A 21,011-nucleotide genomic window follows, 5' to 3' on the forward strand; every position below is an offset into this window, starting at 1 on the left:
ACTGTTTTACCTTCTAAGACCCGAGCTTTGGTTTGGCTTGCATTTTAGATTTCTTCCAGCTATTTGGGGTCAGGAAAAATCAATAAATATATTAACCAAATATTTTTTTTTTTTTGAAAATGAAGCAGTGTAATTGTTCATGTTTGTGTACCAGGTTCCAGTTACACAGAATAAAGTATTATGATGCAAACAACAAAAAATGTGATGTCCATGTATGTGGACACACCAGGTCTTAGGAGGTTAAGAAATAGATGATAAGCCTGCCATCTTTGGCACTTGTTTAATATCAAACTAAAAATTTCACATAGTAGTACCACGAGCTACCCATTCTTTCACATCAGAAAGCCATTGTGACGTTCCTTTATCTGTGGGATGTAGGTTTGTTTTTAGTTCTGCTAGCCTTGCAGTCTCGTGCTGGATGTCTGATGAACAGTGTTATTCAATAATCAGGATTGTTGTACATTGTACAATTAACAACAGGCAAAATGCACACAACAACTAAAAGACACACAAAACATTTATAAAAAAATAAAAATAAAAACTTACTTTCACATATATTGTGGAAAGTGCCTGATGTAGAGAGATACTTTTTTATGGTTCCAGCCCATTGCATGCAATGTAAGCATGTCCACCCCTGCCGTTGAAAGAAAATAATGAGGGTATGATGCTCAATATAAAAAAGTATACAAAAATATTACAAACACTCTGATCACCTGCTTTGGACATATATTTGGTTGTACGGGCACAACGTGAAAGGTAGCTGTTCACTTGCTCCACTCACCGGTGGTTGTCCCTGTTCCTTCCTGGTTCCTACCACTTCATTTAATCTGTGAATAAATGGTGGAAGCCTAATTTAAGAATTCAAGACTAATTCAATTCAAATAAATTTTATTTATATAGCCCAATATCACATTTGTCCTCAAAAGGCTTTTACAACCTGTACAAGAAATGGTTATGCCAAAAAGAATCTAAATAGTGTAGTCAAGCCATTAACTTCTATTTCTTATGAATGTACATTACACATGTACATATGAAGCAAAAATATTATACATACCTCAAACTTTTTTGTGTGGCTCAAGCATGCATAACATTAAGGAAAGGTTTCATTGAGGTCAGCTCCTGAAGATCAGGAAGGACACTAGCAACTTTCTTCAAATGGCCAATATTTGCAAGCCACAGTCTATGAAACACACAACAAACACAACAAATCAAATTAAAGTGATGGTGTCATACAATACAGTATATGGCATTTATTCCTAATTTGATTTAGGAGTACTTGGTAGGCAAAAGTAGAAATCAACTCCGAACAAGATTTTTTTGTGTAACAACTATTTTGTCAATTTTCAGTGCTTTTTGGATGGTGTTGACAAATCTAGACACCGCACTGTCTTCAGCCACAAAAGGCCCCTCAAAAAAGAAAACAAAAAACAGGAACACCAGAGCTAAGAAAGAAAAATAGGAAATCCATCAATTAAAGTAAATAAATAAACCAATAAAAATACTGGAATAAAGACCACCTTCTGTTTGGGCAAAAGCGATATAGCTTTCTGTTTCGATCTGCTGAAGCAGCCAACAATTCTAGCGTTCAGGCTGGGCAGGTGAAAGGAGCACCACACCAGAGCTGGTCTGATTCAAATTAAGCATATGAAAACTCCAAGAAGCTGCATTGCAGTGCATCGCCGTTGATATATCCAAACTGGAAGATATATAGAATGAAATAGTAATTGTGATATTGTCTGCTTATGGAGTTTTGAATAAAATGATAACATTTACACTTACTCTTCCTCCACACTTCGTGCGATGCTCCAGCAGCTTTGCGAAGGCTTGTCTGGAGAATCTTGGAGAGATGACCTTGAGTTCTTGAAAGGAGATCAGGAGGTCCAGTGTGTAAAGTGTGGTGTTGTTTATTGAAGCTGGCCAATATCCACTCCTCAGAAGGTCTTTCAGGTCTGGGGTCCTTTGCTGTTTGCATGTTTAACAGACATACAGTGGCTGAGGCAAGTCAAAACGCCCTTGGAAAAAAAACATTTACCACATACTATTTTAAAACAGTTAGTTCATTCTGCACATTGTGAATGTTTAAGAGACATCTTATAAGTTTCTATAATCCCAGTATAGCACTCCTTCTGCCTAACTCCTCGAGTAGTATCATTTGCTAACTCACCAAATTGCTTTGCAACAGCTAACATTTTTTGTTTGTCTGCAGAGAACAAAAATATAAAGATATCTGTCTTTGTTTCGATTAATAACGATACCATGTGTGTAGCAAGGTTGAAGTCCAGGGAAGTGAGAACTGATGAATGATGAACATATCTAAAATCACAAAATAAATAAATAATAACTAAACATAAATTGCACGCAGTTGACCCCCGTTTAGACTCCCACAACAGGCCTTGCTCACGATGCCCTACTTGGATTGTAATGTGCTATACAATGCACTTTGACTCTACTGCAATGTACAATGCCACAGCATTGAAAACATCAAAACATAGTGTGAAAAACATCAAATCTAAAATGGAAATCTAAACTGTGAATTGGTTTTACCATTGATGATAATTAAAATGATTGGTTTGCCTGAAAGCATTATTACGTTTGTGCGTTTACAACAGTGGTATGTCATCTTGCCGACTGCCAAAAAGAAAGAAAACCACTAGTTTAGATTACCTGTTACTGGCTGCAGACACATAAAAACATCAAAATTAGGGCTTTTTTGAGAACATACCTTGTGTTGAGTGCAATATCCATCTTCCCCTTTAATGATGCATTTGGTTGGACGGATGGCTACAAAAAACTATTAATTACACATTCCCTATTGGGGAGTGGCTGTTTTTTGTGACGTAATACATCACGGTCCCCACAGAACCACTCTCTGCACCTAGGGAGAAAAAAAAATTAACATTATTCTAGGTGAATAACTCATATAAAAATAATACACTAAACCAGACTATTCAAGATTTAGTTGGATTCTAGGTTTGATTTTTTTGTATAGGATTTCATAGTGGCTCAATGTTTAGCACTATCACCTCACAGCATGAAAGTCCTAGATTTACTTTTCTCTTAAATGTGTTTTTATCTGGTTTCTCAAATCCCCCCAAAAACATGCATCTTAAACCATAAAGCAGGGCACTGTGCATTAATTCTTAGCAAGCATACTTTAAGTAATTAAAGTTTAATATTATTGACTAAATAAAATTAAACTCAAATTAATCAATGCGATTTACCAAATTCCTCATGAGGATTTAGTTTTGCTGAGGGTACAGTTAGGTGAAATCTCCACACTGGATGACAGGAAGCACTCAACCTGTAAAAGTGACTGCAACAGTACACAGAACAGGTTAGGCTATCACTACATACATGATATTTTTCAACATATATACAGAACTGTTTATGAAATCAGATGTATTTCTGTTAAGGGTTTGGTAAAGACATAACGAAGTACTTGACATGATAGTATACTTAAGTGTTATACTCTATTTCTTATGTGTTTTGTCATATTTAAATGTTTTAAACTGTTAATACTCAAATACAATTACAATGTTATTCCGTAATTTGATTTGGTCCACCATTTACATTTCAATTCCTACAAATCTGAAATAATTCAGATATACCCTGTAGCTGAGGCTTGGCGTCACCCTCCTTGCCTCCCCCTCGGCTTGCCCCAGCCAACAAAGATCCTTTTAGAGGTCTGTGAAGGGTCTCTTCTAGGGCATAAACGTTTCGTCTCCACAGCTGCTCTGTGTGTGTTGAAGTGAATATTTCTTGTAAGACTAATAAAGGTACAGGACGTGAAAGACATGCAACAACTAAAAGGAAACACAGCATAAGTATTGAAACACCTTAATGAGCCTTGGCATAGATCCTCCAAGTCTCTGAAACTCAGGGGATGAAACCTCTCTTTTCCAAAATATATTACCTTATTAAAACATGCCACAGAACATTATAGGATGTTAGTTGCTAAATAAGTTGCTATTACAATATACCGTATTAAATCTTCAACACTCATCTCTTTTCCATATTTATCATTTTTATTTTAAGTTGTCACACATCCATTATGTTTAAGTATAAACTAACAGGTAAATAAAAACTCTAACCTTGGCTTCAGCTAGAATGTGGTCATGGTTCAGCTCAAGAGCCATGAGCCTCCCCTCTTGGTAGTGGGGATCCTGTTTGTGAGGGGTATATCTGGTGGCCATTGCAAAGCAGACAAAGACAGAAAGACAAACACACAGCTGGACAGACAGGTACAACAGATGCAGTATATAGAGATAGGTTGCAAGTTAAGAAAGAACCATGAATTTGAAAAAAAAAAGTTAAACCATGTTTGGTTTAGTAAAACCATTTTGCAAATAATCGATACACAAACCGTAGTTACTACACTTTTACCACAAAACATGGTTAATTTTCGTACGGGTATGGCAATGTCAGCGTAATGCCAAAAGAAAGGTGTGAATTATAACATTTAAACAAATAGTGAACTTTAAACGAAAGCATCACTTACCTGGACAATGATTTTCGCGTATGAGAGAATCCCTGTCAATTACGAGTACCGAAGAAGAAATCACCCAATAGCAAAGAGGACTGGCTCAGATTCCATAGCAACGGAGGCAGAGAGGATTCTGGGAAATGCAGGCGTCCGAAACTGACTTATTTTTTTTACAATCAAAGTAGAAACAATCAAAATTGATGGCCATAACATCGTATTGTTGAATTATCAAGCACACGTTAGTGTTCATGTGTTGAGAAAATATTGTGATCTGCAGCGGGCCCACATGTAGTTTTAGCTGGTGCCTTCACCATAGTAGATGTCGATAAGGCTCATGGGTAGTGTAGTATTTACTCTTGTATTTGACACACGAAACCGATCGAAAAATCAATATTATAGGATAAACATCTCCTGATTAAATGTTGAGTAAAGTAGCGCTTAAAGTGTAATCAATTAATGACAAATAAAGTAAAACAATCCCTGGTATATACTATTGCAATACATTAGATTAAATTCGTGCTTATAAACACAAAAATAATAGGACAAAAAAACGTGGTGCAGGCACGAAAAATACTTCCTATTGAAATACATTAGATTGAAAGTCGTTCTGACTGGCACGAAAAAAGGGGAATCGTGTCCATGGACACGAATCGATTAAATTACACGAACTGCCTTGGGTATATCTTACCCAAACATACAGCAAATATACAGTCCTGTAAACATGTCATTTTAATGTAGAACAATATATATATATAACTTAAAGAGAGAGAAATTCGTGATCCCGCTTCAGACAAGGGATTCTGCCGCGGTACGTAACCGTAGTGACCGCACCAATGAATGTAACAGCCGCACGCTACTGCAAAATACACATTTGAACAATAAAATCAATCGCCTAAAACATACTTTGCAGCGCAGGCATGAATACCCCCATTTCGTCAAAATCCAAAGATGAGGGATTTGGATTCAAATATCGGGCGACCCTTCTACGTTGTCAAGCGACGAATTGGGGGGTACCCTCAACGTCAGCTTATAGACGTGAGGGGAATGACCAACTGTGCGTGATCGAAAATAATAAAATATCTTAATATCTACGTTAATTAAGGCATGTTTTAAACACACAGCAAATACAGCCCTGTAAATATGTCATTTTATTGTATACCAAATATATCTATATAAAAAGAGAGAGAAAAGTCGTGATACACCGATTCAGAAGGCTTTCCGCTCCACGAAAATGTTTGGTCACCGCATCAATAATGATTGTAACCGTTTATGCGCCGCACGCTTGTGCAAAATGCACATTTGCAGCATAAAATCAATCGCCTAAAACCATATTGCGCAGGCAAACCGATAAACCCATTTCGTCAAAATTCAAAGATGAGGGGTTTGCATTCAAATCTATAGGACGACCCTCTACGTTTTCAAGCGACGAATAGGGGGTACCCTCAACGTCCGCTATGGACGTGAGGGGGTCATGACCAAACGGCAGTATGTGACGAATAGGGTGTGAGACTGTGTTGAGAAAGCTTTGCTGGAATTCAGGAGCTATGAGAATGTGCTCTGTCTCAGATAAGCCGCTGACATGACTGCTTATCACATTTACCTCGGTTTGTACATATGGCACATTTCAAAGTTTAAAATCCAAACCAAGACCACCAACCAACCAGGATGGCCGAGTGGTTAAGGCGTTGGACTTAAGATCCAATGGGTGTATGCCCACGTGGGTTCGAACCCCACTCCTGGTATCACTTTGTAAACTTTAAGAGAAGGAAAGTACTACTGACTGAACTATGTAGTCTGTCAAAGAAGATAGTAAGCTACACATTTCTTACTATAGTGCTAACCTGATGGTCAACTCTTCAACAGTTTCTAACATTATCAATAGTAATGCACATATCACACAAATACCCTGATTTACAACTTAATCGAAAGGTTTCTTCCTCTTTCCTGTTCAGTTTTAGCACCTCATTCCTTCAGAAATGAGGGAGAGGTGTTTACTGCCTTCTCCAGGTGCAGTTACGAGGGCCAGGCAGGGCAAAGCAAGGGCCACCCAGGATTACATAAACAAATAGACCCCAGAGAGCGAGCTGTTTTGATAATGTCCATGATTAGCTCAGGTGCTGGGTTATGACCCTGCCAGACCCATGAGCCTTGCGGGGGCTGCGTGTGTTTTCCTTTCTTTTTCCGACATGGAAAAGATGCAGCTGCTTTCCTGGGCCGCTTCGCCTGACACTGTACAATTTCAACCGGAAGTCATTGGCAGAACAGGCTGGATAAAATAAAACAAAAGTTTTGAAGCTTTTAGTCAGTGTCTGTTACTTTTCTCATGCTTGTGTTTTCCTAAAAATTGACGAGATTAACTGTTAGCAAAATGCATTGACGACTCGTGCTGTCTGACTTGCAACATTCCCAATCCAGCTCTTATTTTTTTGTTATCTGTTTAAATTTAAGTAATAATAATAAAAATACCTAAAGCTGCAATCTGTAACTTTTTGTTGGTAAAAATGAACAAAAATGCATAAAGTACTTGAATGAACAATGTTTCAACCTTTTCCCAATTCACAATGGAGGGTTAGTAATAATGTTATGTAATTTAATTGTCCGGGTCGGTTTTCGCAGAAAAATGGAATACATTTTTCCCCACTTGTTTTAATTTGTGTGTAATTTCATCACATCAATAAACAGAAAGTAGAAGTCCCATCTACTATATTATCTGTGTATGCTGTTGTAGATGGTGAAGAGTTTGTAGCTTTTCCTCTGAACACGTGGGGCATCAGTAACATGATTTATCCTGAAATTTGGGTTTTAATTTAGTGTGAACAAATGCGGCAGATATACTACTTGTTGAGATTACATATTTTCGGTAATATGACTTTTAGGATGTACATTTAAATGTCATGTTGAAATATAATGACAGATCCACTTTGGGCTCATTATAGACGATTTCAGCAGTAACAACTTTAACAAGCGACTGTCGTGGTCCGCACGTAACTTCCGGTAAACTCCGCTAATAATAAATAACAACAACAAAGTTCTTTAAATGTAGTTTATTATATAACAAGCAAAAAAAAAACAACAACACATAGATTACCTAGGAGACCAAAACATTTGTTATTGTCGACGAGGCATTTGTTCAAGAGATCAGTGGCCGGTTGCATAAAACTTTAAGACTAGTCTTTTAAGTTAGTCATGAATTTTTTTCTTCAAGACTGATCTGTTTTAAGTATGTTACAAAGTAAGGTAGATTGGTCTAATTTAAATCCAAATAATAAGACTGATTAGCCCTAACTAATTGCTAGTTAGTCAGAGTCATACTTAAGACGCAGTCTTAACGTCACGGCTATGTTTATGCAACAAGCCACAGTTTAGTAACTAGTCAGACTATTAAAAAAAAACGAAACCGGAAGCAAAGCCCGGATCCAGACGCGCACCGCGCCAGCGCACGCGCGTCCGATGAAACCGTCTATAGTTGTGCATACGTCTTACTGTAAGTCGTAGCCACAGAGTCATAGGATGCACGTCAGTTTTAATATATACTTCTCCGTCATCATCCGTGTCGACGTTCAAACACACATGCAGGCAGTATCCACGGGTGTAACCACAGTAGCAGTGCCACCACCAATAAAGAGGCAGCTTGGCCAGTTTAACCTACAAACGAAAAAAAAGCAGCTTGTTGTGTATGTTTTGAGAAGACCAGCAGACTTTTGTTGCAGTTTGAGTTAAATCACTCTTCAACCTTAGCCCATCTTTGTTCTCACTGTCGCAAACGGAAATACCTATGACACAGTTTTTTACCTGATGGGAGGGGTTTTGGTGGACCAATCACAGCCCTTGCGATTTGCGTAGAAATGACATGCTGTTATAAATTTGTTGAGGTGCACGTCAGGCTACGTAGAGACTTACCTACGGCGTAGCTATGGCATAAACATGACTATAAATTGGACTTAAGGTGGAAGCACAGCGCATGTGCTGAACAGAAAACATAACTTAAATTTTATGTTTCAAACAGAGATGGCGATAGAGAGGCAAAAGTTACAGATTTCAGCTTTAAAGTCGTCATGAAACGGAAGTAGCGATTGTCTAACTTTTTCCATTGTGACGTATATCCGAGTGAAACGGTTCTGAAATGAGAGAAAGGTTATGTAGGGAATTTGTTCATCAAGAGCTGATTGGATCGTTGGAAGTTGGGTCATGTTGCTATTGCTAAGTGCTGTGATCGTTTCCCGGACTTGGCTTCCTCATGACCAGAGGTAAAGAGAGATTGTTTCGAGGAGGGGAGGAGGTACATTAATAAAAAAATAATGATACAGATAAGTCCTTTGTAAAAAAATACCACAATATTCCAAAATATAAAAGTTTTTAATTTCTATATCATGACGACTTTAAGCATTTTTTTCCAAACTGCAAAATTTCTTTAACCCAAAGGTTCTTCCAAATAGTTCTTCTATGACATTGTTGTGAAGAACCTTTTGCAGCATCTTCTTTATTTTTAAGAGTGTAAGTTGATTTAGATTAAAGCATCTGCTAATGTGTAAATGTAAAGCATGAAAAACTCTTAACATTGATAAAAGACTGAAGATATACATACTCAAGCTGTGATATGTACTCAACACTACAGAAATAAAGTATGGACTGTGTGAGTGTGTGTTGTATTTGTGGACCAGCTGTGTAAATCTTGAGGGGAGGAGTGTGGACTCTGTGCATTTTTAGAAACACTTCAGTAACCGATGAATACTTTTAAGTAACTACAGAAAGATCACAGAACAAAGACTGCAGTGAGTATCCATTCAAATACCAGCACTGTTAGAAAAAAAGGCAAAAATATGTACCCCCATCTGTCACTGGGGCAGTACCCTTTTAAAAGTTCCTATTAGGTACTAGATTTGGAAACAATATGTACCTTTGAGGTGCTAATATGAACTCTTACAAGTACAAAGGTGTACTTTTTGAAAGGGTACAGCCCAATGACAGCTAGGGTAGGCGACATATTTTGACAATTCTTTCAAAAACACGGACTGCTGTTCTCAGGTGGCCTAAAATAGGAGGTCGTTATAAATAGTAAAGTAAAAACTAAGCTCTAATGAATCCGGATCTTCCTCCAACACCATGTCATTTATCGAAAGAAGACCAGTGTGTTATATTGATTTGAAGCACCCTGCAGTGAACCAACCCTTCCCCCATGACCTGTAAGGTATGATGGACCCAAAGAAAGGAAAAAAATAACATAGAAATGAAACGCATGCTGAGAATCACTCGCCTACAATATCAAGAAATCGTTCGCACCAAAAAGCCTCAACAATTACCAGACAAAAGCCTTCATAGAAGATAATGAGTGTGAGCATTAGTGTTGGCTTCAAAGGTGTCTCTCCGTCCCCCTCACTGTGATCCAGGGATTTTTTAAGATGGACAGAGTAAAGCCCCCCAACCAAGACACACTGCCCCTGTTGATGGAGACCCCATGTAAAAGTGGGAACAATTGAACGCCTATTAGCATGGCAAAGGTCTGCTCATTACAAGAGATCATTAGAGGGACTTACAGATGAAAGAGACACCTCCACATTAGGTGCTGCAGGCCTACAATTTTTAAAGAGGAAAAGGGGGTTAGGATAAGAGAGAGAAGATAAACCCCCACCATCATTACAAACAAACACTTGGACACATGCATGGTCCAAAATGAAATGTATAATTAGTTAAAATTCAGACTGACTGAGGTCCTGATTAAAGCCATTGCATAAAAAGTGCATTTGCTAAAAGTGTAACCAAACATACCCAATGGCTCTTTCATTCAGCCAATTTTACATAAATTTGTTATTGGCTGGTGTTCACCCCTGGGCGTTCACAAACAGAACCACTGCCATAACCACCAAAACACAGTGGTGATTTCCTTCCCCCAAAGCTGCAAAGTCATTATCAGCTGTCCTGGTCTTATATATGAGCTCCATGCTCCCAGGAGAGACTGAAATAAGCGTGTTGGTCAGTGGGGGAGGTGAGGGCCGATGGGGTCCCGCTCTCAAACGAGGGGCCGATGAGGAACAGAGAGGGATTCTGAATGATGAAGGAGTCTTTGAAGAGCTGGAGATGGAGGGATGATGGCTCTTTGAGGTCTCCATGCGCACTGAAGGGCTTTTGTGTCAAAACCTCCTACGAGAGCAGTTCACGTTACTGCAGGACAATGGCCGGTTAAACTGTGCACAGAAAGAGGTTAATCCGCAGAGAATAGGCTGGTGGTCGGTAAAGCCATTGACACAAGGTCTGCAGAAAAGCATTAGTCAATAAAGTACTAATTAAAGCGTTTGCTTGGTGAGCCGTGCAGAAGGCGATCAAAGCCGAACGCTGTTGAGTCACAAATGGGGAAGGTGCTTAAGGGGACGCGTTCACTCTGAATTAAGGTCAGATAAGAACATGCACACACACCATACACACACACTGAGCAGCTGCACAACTTGATTTAATTGTTGAGGGTAACTTTAATTTTAGAACTTGGCTAAGTTGGATTTAAGATCCAATGGGCAAATGGACTCCTAGAACAGCTGTTTTACAGAAAGCAGTAATTGTTGGATCTCACAGAAGTGAGCCGCTTTCTTAGGTGCGCTATTAAAAAAACAAAAGGATTTCTACAAAGTGACCCGAATGGGAATCTAAATTTTAAATGGAAAACAGTAATGCTTCCCTGTGGCTACCCAAAATCAATGACTTGTTTCACAAAGGAGTTAAGAAAACACCCAAAAAACTAGGGTGCAGGCATTGGCTTAAAATCCAATTGATGAATTTCCATGTGGGTCGAACCCCACATCTGTTAAAGTTACCTTTTAAATGAAAAATTGTGTACCCAAGGTGTTGACAAGCACCCAAAGAAACCAGGATGGCCGAGTGGTTAAGGCGTTGGACTTAAGATCCAATGGACGAATGTCCTCGTGTGTTCGAACCCCACTCCTGGTAAGCTGTGTTTTCAATTGGCAGATATTTTTGCTTGTTTTAAGCACAAATTGACTTAAATTGTATATTTTTTGTCTAAAAACTAGTATTATTTTCTCATGTCATTTTGCTCATCAAGAAAATACATCTTGATTTAAGAATCTTTAGACATTTCCACTGAAAACAAGACAAAAATACCAAGCAAGAAAGTCACTCTTTGCAGTGTTAGACATTCACGTAACCCATCAGAAGGTTTTTACAAAGGCAAATGAAGGTAAGTGGTCATGCAGTTGATGTCTCTTCTTTTAAACCGCGCTCTGGCGTGATTGCAGATCACACTGCGCGTTTCGCCCCCGAGCCCAAGTAACCCGCGCCCAAGCCCACCTCTGCAAGCCAGCCAGGCTGCGATTAAGCAAACCGCGCCTGGGCACAACACAGAGTGATCACAATAGCAAACAAACAGGCTTTGGGGTTCAAACGCGTTCAGACAAGGTTTGGGTGGGATAATGTGAGCGCGTTTCTAAAGTGCCCTTGTAAAGAAACAAAGAGGTGACCACATATCGATCAGGATGGCCCAGTGGTTAAGGTGTTGGACTTAAGATCTGCTGGATGTATATCCTCGTATGTTCGAACCACACTCCTGTGATGATGCAAAATCTGTGTGGCCCAGTGGTTAAGGTGTTGGACTTAAGATCCAATGGACAAATGTTCTCGTGGGTTCTATTTTAAACAACATGCAGAAATGTTAGATCTCAATTAAGAAATGAGAGTTTTGAGTGGTAAAGAAACAAAGGAATGACTGTGCAACAACCAGGATGGCCGAGTGGTTAAGGCGTTGGACTTAAGATCCAATGGATGTATATCCTCGTGGGTTCGAACCCCACTCCTGGTATGGCAAGTCATATCTTTAAAAAAAACCCCGTAATGTTCCCCTGTGATTACCCAAAATCTGTGTGTTTCACAAAGGGGCTAACAATTACGCAAAGAAACCAGGATGGCCGAGTGTTTAAGACATTGGGCTTGGGCCCAATCCCATTTCTCTGTCGTACCCCCTACACCTTAGTTTTGCATGTTCACGTGAGAGTAAGGGCTATCTCAATTGGGCCTTCCTCTCACATGAACATGCAAATCTAAGGGGTAAGGGGACAGGGTAGGGGTAAGGGGACGGGGTAAGGGGACGGGGTAAGGGGACAGGGGACAGGGTAGGAGTATGGGTAAGGGGTAATACAGAGAAATCGGATTGGGCCTAAAGATCCAATGGACAAATGTCCTCTGGGTTCGAACCCTACTCTTGGTACAGATGTGTTTTAAACAACATGCAGATCTGTTCTGATCATGTTAGTTCTCAATTAAAAAATGAGCTGGTTTCTAAAGTACCCCATTAAAGAAACAAAAGAATGACCACGTAGCAACCAGGATGGCTGAATGGTTAAGGTGTTGGACCTAAGATGTCCTTGTGGATTTAAACCACACTTCTTGGTGGAGTAATGAGTTAGGAAGTGTTAATTCTCATTTATAAAGAATGTTATAACATGCCAAAAATGTTTAGGCAGGGCAGAATACTTGCACAAAACGTATTTCACATATGTCACACTGAAATCATTTTAATAACCAGATGTTTGTTTGTTTTTCTCAAAAACCCACCTTACATGAGCATTTCTGCATGAGTGTTAATAAGAATCATGTCAGCAGGGACATCTGCTGTTCCAGAAAGTGAAAGGAGCGGCGTGCAGTGACTGGCAGGTTGTATATAGATGCTATCCACACCTTCAATCTCACACAGAGCATCTGCAGATCCTTCATTCACTTTTAGATCCCTAGAAACCACGTAACTGATATTTTTTATTGTGATTTTCGCAAGGATATTTATTCAGTTAGCTGAAATACTATACAGAACCAAGGAATAACATGGAATCACTGTTAAAGGACAAAAACAGTAAATGGCATTACTGTGTCTGAAATTACCCAGGTAAGAATGATGAGGACGTGGTATTCTGGTCATGACAGACTATTTCTACTATTTCTTACAGTTTTAATAACGGAAAAACCCAACCGCTGGGTTAAATTAACCCAGAAATTTCATACTGCTCATGTGGCATGAATAAGGTTTATAAAGATTTATGTTTTTTGCTGCAGAAAATAAGCAATTTGAAGCTTGAATCTAACCAATTTGAAAATAAGATTTTTGCTGCTGTCTGCTCAAAACCAACAATCATACTGAATGATGTAGTGGTTTGTTGCCAGATAAAGCTTTGATTTGCATGTTATTACAACTACCCTGTATCCAGATAATGATGTACAATTTTTATTCTGAAAACCCACCCTGAATCCATATTTTCCCATTATTTGTATGATGTTATTTTGGCTGAACTCTTGCTCTAATTGAACACAACATTAGCTCCTTGGACGTCACCCGGCTGCTTTTTCTTTCATCAGAATAGGCTGTCACTTCTTTTTGTGATGTTTTCCTCAAACACATCTGCTCCAATGCTATGCCCCCAAACTACGCTCTGGTTGTGTTTGAACAGTCTAGAAATATCTGTAAATTGGGGACACCTGATTGTGCCCTCACTGGGGGTCACCAATAAAGGTTCACTTCCCTTTGGTAGCGTGGTGCTGAACAGCAGGACGGGCCTGGTTTTTCTCACCCTTCCTTTCCATCTGACAACAAATAAACAGCCAGAGGTCTTTAATGTATCATACACGTGACACCTCTGCTCACCTACTCTACAAAGAGCTCAGGAAGCTTTGGGTGTCAAGATAAATATTATGGCAGCGAAGCTTCATTTGGCGTTTGTCTGAGGCTTGAGTCTGCCTTTCGAACCTGAGCGAGAGGTGAAAAATACAGGAGAAACCATCTGTCTGGTTGACAGCACCGCATTTGGTCAAACACAGAGACAGGATATTAACAAAGATTTGTGACTCACTAAAACAGCATGTAGAAAATGTAAGTAAAGCGAAGTCGTTCCTGATTAATGTCATAATGACAGTCATAACAGTGCTTGTTATTCATTGGTTGGTAACACAAACTTTTTGATTAACATATGCTTTGAATTGAGCCTTATATTGATAATCAGTTTTTTTGTGATTGCTGCGGGCAAAAATCCTTGATCTTACGGCACGTTTTTGTAAAAACTGTGATGGGATTTGCGGGATATTTATGCAATTTTATATGATGAAATTGTTGGAATTTGCAAAAATTGCGGGAACTTGCAAAAACTGTGCTTGGATGAAAAAGAGAAAAAAAGTGATTCCCCCAAAACCCTGTTCTCACTAGAGTACTACCTTAATGTAAAGAGTCATTTCTTATTACTTCCTAGCATACTACATCACAGAAAGTGCTTGCAATATTTAACTCGACTCGAAAGCATCCAGAGCAGTTGACTCCCGAATTGCTCATGCGGTATTTTGATGTCATGCGCTTTTCGGTTCTTGTGACGCCACATGAAGTTGAACACCTCTTCTGTCTTGTCCTAAAAAAACACACCGCACCATATTTAAAAATCGATGATGTGACTTTAATGCACATCTGGTGGCATGTAAATGCGAAAAAACCATTGCAATTTTGTGATATTTTCCTTTTTGAATTGCATGAAAAAAAACCTGAGCGTAAAAACTTATTTTAAAGTTTATGTTTCCATTGGCGCATTTTCAAATTTCAGTTTTCGCAATTTGAAGGGTAAGAGGCTCTTTGGCTCACCAGTACACAACCACATTGAAAAGCATAGCAATCACTTAACAATGTCCTAACAACCCTAAGAACACAGAAGCAAATGGTAAAAAGACCCGGACAACCACCCATAACACTAGCCAAACACTGAACAGTGCTCATCCAAATATATTTTGCTATATAGACGCTTTCAGCAGTAACAACATAAACACGCGGTTTTCTTGGTCAACACGTAACTTCCGGTACACTCCGCTAAGAATAAATAACAACAAAGTACTTTAAACGTAGTTTATTTATATAACAAGCAAAATAAACAACACGTAGATTACATAGGAAATAGGGTGGCCATTCGTGCCAGTTCCGCCGGAAACGTCCCGAACATGTTTTTGGGTTCGTTCTCCGGAAGTCGCGTTGCTCGACCGCATACGTCATCACATTTCAGTTAAAATACATTAGAAAATTAAGATTTATTTCTTTTAAGACATACAATCATTGTAGTTTCATTCTTACCTTGAAATGTAACGGTTGCTTTTCTGAAATAAAACCCGAAATATTAAACCTTGATGACGTATGCGGTCGACCAACGCGACCTCCGGAGAACAACCCGAAAACATGTCCGGCGGAACTGGCACGAATGGCCACCCTAACAGGAAACCAAAACATTTGTTAATTTCGACGAGGTATTTGTTCAAAAGTCCAGTTTAGTTTTGCGTCACCGCACGTGCGTCCGATGAAACCATCTATACATAAATATAAAAGTATTTTAAGCCTATCATGCATCCAAGTCATTACAGTGTCCCTGTAGCTCAACTGGTGGGCAAAGGTCATAGGTTTGATTCCCAGGAAACATATCATCATCATAACCTTTATTTAACTACCTGTAGGAAAGCCACATTTAGGTTAAAACCTCTTTTACAAGTGAGACCTAGTCAAGACAGGGTCAGATAGCAGAATAAAACAAATAACAAACGACAATAAAGACCCATGACAACATCATCATTACATACAACAAAGACAAAAACAAAACAAATGACAATAATTAAATATTGGGCGACACCAAAACACATCACAGCCACGCAACCAATTTCAGTATTACATGCTGATAAAATGTGTACCTACTAGTATGCATTGTAAATTGCTTTGGATTAAAGCGTCTGACTGCCAGATGCTTGTGTAACTGCATACCCAATTTCCCTGTGAGGTTATTTTAAATAGGTTTGTTTTTTGCTTTATCTGACCAGCAGGTATTTCTCAACTCGATTAACACCTTAGCCAATTACGCAGATAAATTTGTGAAAACAGTTGCCTCCCTGCAAAGTGCTGTGAAATGAGTTTACACCCAAACTAATTACAAACAACTCCCTGAGTCCCCTAATCAGATATCAGCTCAGCGGCACACTTCATTTACACAAGGAAATTGAATTAATCTGAAACGATCCGAGGCCAACCGCTGAATAATGCCGCCTTATGGATACAACACATGTTTAAATTAAAGGTGGGCAGCACGTCCAGCCTCCTTCTGTAGCTCAATTGCTAGAATAAAGTGTTAGCAATGCAAAGTTCATGGATTTGATACCAGAAAACACAAATACTGATAAAAAATGTATGTCTTATTGGATAAAAGTGAATGCAGTAGCTATATCAGACATTGACTCAAACCCTTTCTGTTTGTCCAAAGCTGTGCCACGCTTTTCCACAGAGCATCAGAGAGTGAAATTAGAGCCGTCATTTAAACCAGGACTGCATTTATTAGGAGCCAGCCTGTCACTCTCATCAGTGCACTTGAGAAAACATGGGCAGAGCGTTGTGCACTGGCACTGAGAGAACACAAAATCTGTTCCCGTTCTCCTGAGAGACAGACGGGGAGACGGGAACCAGTGCAGCCGGTACAGAGCGAGGATTACCGTGTGGTGTATTCTCTGACCACCTCATTTCCTTCCCTGCGGCAATCAGCGTCTCCAATCTCTCGCCTGCAGGCCTGCGTGCTGCCGCTTGCCATCTTTACATGTCTGTTTGTCGGGCTTTCTGTTTTTCCCATTACTCCACCCAACCTGACGTCTAGAGTTGCTGATATTCGAACAGACCGATCTCTCGTTCTGGCTGCCGTCCAATGCTGTTCTTAAGATGATTTAAGAAGGCTTCGTCGCTTGTACGTCTGTGGGTATTTTAGGCAGTAAGCGATCTTGATAATGCCATGAATCATCAAGTGTTGTTTAAAGCATCGGTTCTGCACCCCATTTCTTAAGCTCGGGTCATACTAAGACATGTTAATGAGCCCTGCAGTAGCCAGGGTGTCTATTTTTAGAACAGCATACTAGCATATAGTATTATTATGTGAACTATTTCTAATAAGTATTGAATTCAGTTCATGTGCTAGAACAGTTTTACTTGGATCAATTCTGCTAAGTAAGTATATGGGATATTGGGTCTCATTCACTAAGTATGCGTACACACAAATTTGTGCGTGAGATGTGCGTACGGATGTTTTCACTAACAATTGTGATTCAACAAAAACTTTCGTATCAAAATGTCTTCTAAATGTACGCAAAAATTCAAGAAAACCTAAAATCACTCGTACGCAATAATCACGTAGGCTAGGCTATAATCAAATACTAGGCTATAATTATAATGTGTATGATAATCTTGATATAAAATTTACATGATTATATTTCATATTATAATATTTTCTGTATTATATATACATGATCTATATTATTATTATTATATACATTATATTATACATTATTATAGCCCACTTATTTTTTCTACACATATAAAGAAGTAATGACAAATCTTCACGCTTTCCTTCCTCCCTTTTTGAAAGCGTCTGCTTAATGCCTAATGTAAACGTCATGTAAATGTAATTAGAAGTCCAAACGTCAATCACTTGATCTCCTGTCTGTTTTATTTTAGATACCGATGCGCGTCTCTGTCATATTAATTAAATGTCATATTTGTTAACGTATCCAATACTTCTTTAATGTTACTCCGGTTGGTGGACAGGACTGGCTTCCTTCAGCAACAGCAAAACCTCCCAGAAAAAAAATTGAACTTTACCGATAATAAATATGATCATGGATTTCTATTCGAGCTCTTTTGCTTCTATGACAAACTGCTCTAAAATTTTGGTTTAGGCGTTTAGCTGGTTTCAGCGTGTTTTATGCAAATTACCAACCTCTTGCATACGGCCACGTAAGAACAAGTATAAGAACAAACTCATGTGCATACGCACGTTGTGAATTAGGCGGTTCAAGTGTGCGTATAAATACGAAAAACGTACACAATTATTATTGTACCCAATTTTTTACAATTTAATTCAAATTAGGTTAACCAAAAGTATATAATTTTTATATATAAAATTAGACTCAAAATATATGCAGTAAATCAAAATGAATAATAGATATAGTTAAATAATATACTATACTAACTATAATTATTATAACTGAATGTTACACGCAGAAAATTAAATAAATTAATTAAGGCTAAAAGGATTACTCCACTTTCATGAATTTTTTTTACTACTTTATTCACCCCCATCAATCAAAATATTTATGTCTTTCTTTGTTCAGTCGAGAAGAAATTAAGTTTTTTGAGGAAAATATTCCAGGATATTTTCTCCATATAGTGGACTTTAGTGGACCTCAACAGTTTACAGTTTCAATGCAGCTTCAAAGGGCTCTAAATAATCCCAATCAAGGCATAAGGGTCTTATCTAGCGAAACAATCGGCATTTTCGCCTTAAAATTCACTTTTTAACCACAACAACTTTTCTTGCACTAGCCTTGTGACGCACTTGCGCTACCTTACGTATTACGTAATCACGTGTAAAAAAGGTCACGCGTTACATATGTGAAACGCACACTTGAGGATCATTTTAAACAATAAACTGACACAAAGACATTAATATCATTCGACATACAACAATGTCTGAACAGTCTTCTTTCTCCACACTTGTAAACCTTGGAGTGGTAGTTTCGCATATGTCATGTTTTCGCTAGCACGTCACACGCCTAATGCAAGAAGAGAAGTTGTGTGGTTTAAAGGTGCATTTTTATTTATTTATTTTTTGGCATAAATGATGATCGTTCTGGTAGATAAAACCCTTATGCATTGGTTGAGATTGTTTAGAGCCCCTTTGAAGCTCCAATAAAGTCCACTATATGGAGAAAAATCCTGGAATGTTTTCCTCAAAAAATTTAATTTCTTCTCGAAAGAAAGACATAAACATCTTGGATGACGGGGGTGAGTAAATTATCAGATATTTTTGAATGAAAGTGAAGTAATTTTTGTGGATTTTTGTAACGATGCATACTTTGTACGCACAGGTCTCACATGCACGTACAGGAATATGTAGGCCATGGAGACGTATTGCAATTTGTTGCATTGAACACCTGTATACGCATGCGAGCCAAATAAAGTATATTTTGCAAGGCTCTGCATTTTACTGTGTGTGTACGCTCCAATCCTATCTTATGGTAATTTGTACTCATTTTACAAGGTGGCTAATTTGTATAAATTCGTACGACCACATTCATACACTTTTGAACGATTTGCTCCTGTGACGTAGGGGTTAGGGGTGGGGTTTCATTATTGTTTTTTATAATAATCACATGTTTTTGTACAAATTACTTCATACGAATTAAAGAATTCGTCAAATACGTACAAATTCCTGGTACGCTCACATACGTGTAAAAATAAAAAATTTTACTCCTTTAGGTGACATTGTAGTACTTAACATCTAGTAAGCAGTATGCCAGTATGTTTTGAACATAGCCGATGTGGTTTATTTTAAGCAGGTTTCTGGGAATGTATATCCATGTTCAATCTCTGAAGTCTGTGGCCTGGGAAGCAGAACTCACGAAATATGAATAAGACTGATGGATTTAAAATTACAGGGATTAGGTGCAAATAAGAAACCTTGGTTGGTTTGTGTTAGCTTCTCCCAAAACCCAAAATGGGGAGAGTCTGTCAAATCACTTGAATTAGTCTAATAATCTTTATAGTCAGTGGAAAATGCATGCTTGACTTGCAGCATGCAATGGTAACCAGGACAGTGAGCGGCACAAATTAGGAACTGTTTCCCCTCCCAACCAACCCACCGACTGGCCCTTCCCTTTGCTAAACAGACCAAGGATGACTGCTCTGACTGCTCTGTCAGCTCAAAAGCAAAGATGCTAAACTAACAGCTCACTTTGTGTTGACCTGTGGCTCTGTGGAGTTCTTTCAAGCGTTGCATTCTCAATGGGCTTAATACCCATTTTTGGAGAGGGGTGTAAACTGGTCCTCGCTGTAACCCCCCCACTTCCAACATTCCTGCTGAGCAGCTGGTTTCCAAGGCAACCGCAGTAAGCATGGATGACTGCAACCATGCAGCGCTCTTTTGTCCTTTTGCTTGATGGGATAATAACATGACAGGTCGCCTTGCTTCTGAAACACATCAGGAGCTACAGTGATCGGCGACAGCTTGTGCATGTATAAACACAGCTGGCAGAGGATATCTCACGTTGTCACAGACGTGGCAAAACAGCCAGGGACATGGCAGTGAAATATAACCCGATAAGATAGTCTCACTTATTCTTCCCTTAGGAGATAACCCTGAGTCTCTAAATGTACACTGTGTGCTTTTTGTGTGTACAACTTGACTTCAGTGAGATTTTGAAAAGAAGCTAAAGAACTTTAACAGATTGTCCTTTAAAACGATATCTTAGCTAAGATATTATTTAATATCATATTATATTATTTAAATAAAATATAATAATATTTGTCCAATGTTTGGTACATCCTTATTTACACTGTACTATAGCTGTACAATAACAACATCACAACATCAAAAGTTCATTATTCTTCAATAATATCTGTCCCCAGACCTGCTCACCAACCTGTGCAGACTTCACCACTGACACTGTGGCAATGGACCATCACATCATTGATTGATTATTTGTGGTT

At 38.7% G+C, this 21,011-nt stretch overlaps 3 non-coding genes across 3 annotated transcripts; all 3 read left to right on the forward strand.

Moving 5' to 3' along the window:
* The first annotated feature begins 6,142 nt into the window (after positions 1–6,142).
* trnal-uaa (transfer RNA leucine (anticodon UAA)) lies at positions 6,143–6,225 on the forward strand. Its single transcript has one exon. It is a non-coding gene; the product is annotated as a tRNA-Leu (tRNA).
* Positions 6,226–11,336: 5,111 nt separating this feature from the next.
* On the forward strand, positions 11,337–11,419 carry trnal-uaa (transfer RNA leucine (anticodon UAA)). Its single transcript has one exon. It is a non-coding gene; the product is annotated as a tRNA-Leu (tRNA).
* Positions 11,420–12,204: 785 nt separating this feature from the next.
* Positions 12,205–12,287, forward strand: trnal-uaa (transfer RNA leucine (anticodon UAA)). Its single transcript has one exon. It is a non-coding gene; the product is annotated as a tRNA-Leu (tRNA).
* Positions 12,288–21,011: the final 8,724 nt, after the last annotated feature.

The sequence above is a fragment of the Misgurnus anguillicaudatus genome, chromosome 7, assembly GCF_027580225.2.
Source record: "Misgurnus anguillicaudatus chromosome 7, ASM2758022v2, whole genome shotgun sequence".
Classification (NCBI taxonomy): Eukaryota; Metazoa; Chordata; class Actinopteri; order Cypriniformes; family Cobitidae; genus Misgurnus; species Misgurnus anguillicaudatus.